The sequence below is a fragment of the Lycium ferocissimum genome, chromosome 5, assembly GCF_029784015.1.
Source record: "Lycium ferocissimum isolate CSIRO_LF1 chromosome 5, AGI_CSIRO_Lferr_CH_V1, whole genome shotgun sequence".
Lineage (NCBI taxonomy): Eukaryota > Viridiplantae > Streptophyta > Magnoliopsida > Solanales > Solanaceae > Lycium > Lycium ferocissimum.
The window spans coordinates 64,195,679-64,197,801 of NC_081346.1; the positions used below are offsets into that span (position 1 = coordinate 64,195,679).

The 2,123-nt window shown below is 32.4% G+C and overlaps 1 pseudogene; it reads left to right on the plus strand.

The window, feature by feature from the left end:
- Positions 1 to 559: 559 nt before the first annotated feature.
- On the plus strand, positions 560 to 1,913 carry LOC132058469 (probable glutathione S-transferase; annotated as a pseudogene).
- Positions 1,914 to 2,123: the final 210 nt, after the last annotated feature.

Here is a 2,123-nt window from a genome sequence, read left to right on the forward strand (position 1 = left end):
TTTCTATTTAATTTAGTTTTTTTTCTTCTATTGTTTATAAGATATTTATAGTGCACATTAACATGTAGTTTGTATTGTAGACCATATAAATAGGTTGACTGTATAACTAAATTAGGTGTATGTCTATATGTATAAACATTTTAGAGGGAAAAATAAAAAAATATTTATAAAATATCAATTTATGATCTCTAATTGTTGGAAGAATAAAAAAATTAAGCATGCTAAGTGTAATAAATGCTTTGTCTTGGAGGGAAAAGATTTGGAGGGAAATATCAACTATGGAACCAATTCTTCATTAAGGGTACAACAGACTTTTTAATCGAGTTGTGCCAAATAGTGCCATCTTGAGTTGTGTCAAATAGCAACACCCATTTAATTAAGGTAGATTGATTCTTCCTCTTAAATGTTATGCATACTTCTTTAAAGTTAAAGGTATGGTTGAAAACAATTGTCAACTTTAGATTTGAATTCCTTAAGTGAGAATTAATTTGGACAAACTTTTTGAGCTAATACAACAGTCTATATGGGACGGAGGAAGTACAACACATCCTTGTTTTTCCGTCTATAAAAGAAGAGTAGAACTCAAGGGAACTACCACATAAAATTCGTCAATATAGTAAGGCAAAAACACATAGTAGAGTTGAGAGATGGCAGACGTGAAGTTGCTTGGTCTATGGTATAGCCCTTTTTGTCACAGAGTTGAGTGGGCTCTAAAGATTAAGGGTGTCAAATATGAATATATAGAAGAAAATCTAAAAAGCAAAAGTCCTCTTCTTCTTGAATCCAACCCCATTCTCAAAAAAGTCCCCGTTCTCATTCATAATGGCAAGCCCATTTGTGAATCTATGGTTATTGTTGAATACATTGATGAGGCATTTGAAGGTCCTTCCATCTTGCCCCCTTACGACCGAGCTTTTGCTCGTTTCTAGGCTAAATTCCTTGATGATAAGGTAAAATCATTTGCATGCTATATATTCCAATTAGTTGGGAATACGTTTTAGTCACGTCAGTATGTTACTTTAGGTCTTACATGATTTTTTTAAAGATTCTTTTGTCCTGTCAAAGATTTATATACCAATATAATATTTCAAGAAATTATACTAGTACTTTTATAAGATTGGTCTAGGATGAGCTCAAATGCAGCGACACAACCAGTGAAAAATCATATAGCCAATCGTAATTTGTTTGATGTTGAGTTATAGTAATTGTGGTTGTACGTAGGATCTACAGAACTGAGAAAATTTGTATTGTAATTTATGTTTTGAGGGTAATTTGCAGGCGGCAGCAGTGATTAACGCTTTCTTTCGCAGAAAAGGAGAGGAGCAAGAGAAATGTAAAACGGAAGTTTGTGAGATGCTAAAAGTTCTTGAAAAAGAGCTCAAGGATAAGAAGTTCTTTGTGGGTGATAAATTTGGATTTGTTGATATTGCTGCAAATGTTGTGGGACTTTGGCTAGGAGTTTTTGAAGAAGTCTCTGGAGTAGTTTTGGTTACAAGGGAACAATTCCCAAATTTTTCTGCATGGAGGGATGAATACATTAACTGCAAACAAAACAAGAAATATCTACCTCCAAGAGATGAATTATTAATTCCGCATCTCAAACCTCGCTTTCAAGCTGCAACTGCTCCCAAACGAACACCTGCTTAATCATCTTGTCAAGTTTCGACATTTTTGTGTTCCAACAAAAACAGAGATGCAATTTAGGGAGAGTTTCCGTGAGTTCAATTTAATAATTGATTTTGACTCGAATTTGTATTCGTACGCAAAAGATATTTAAAATGAGTACTTGCTCGATCACCCTTATTCATAACTTATAAAATGTGTACTTGCTCGATCACCCTTATTCAAAACTTATAAGTCGATCGAAATCCTAGATTGCTAATGAATAAAAATGTTCCTTCGTATTTATTGTACGTGATGCCATTAATATTTAGAGAGTCCACATAATTATTTTGAAAGTTATTTTTTCATATATTTCTATATTTTAAATTATTAGTCATTGCAATTTATAGTAACTTTATATAATTTTAAATATATAAACTTTTATTAATATACGAATTTATGCCGAAAATAATAATTGAGCTTCTAACCGAATCCTTTAAAGAGAGTCCTCCTTCTCTCTT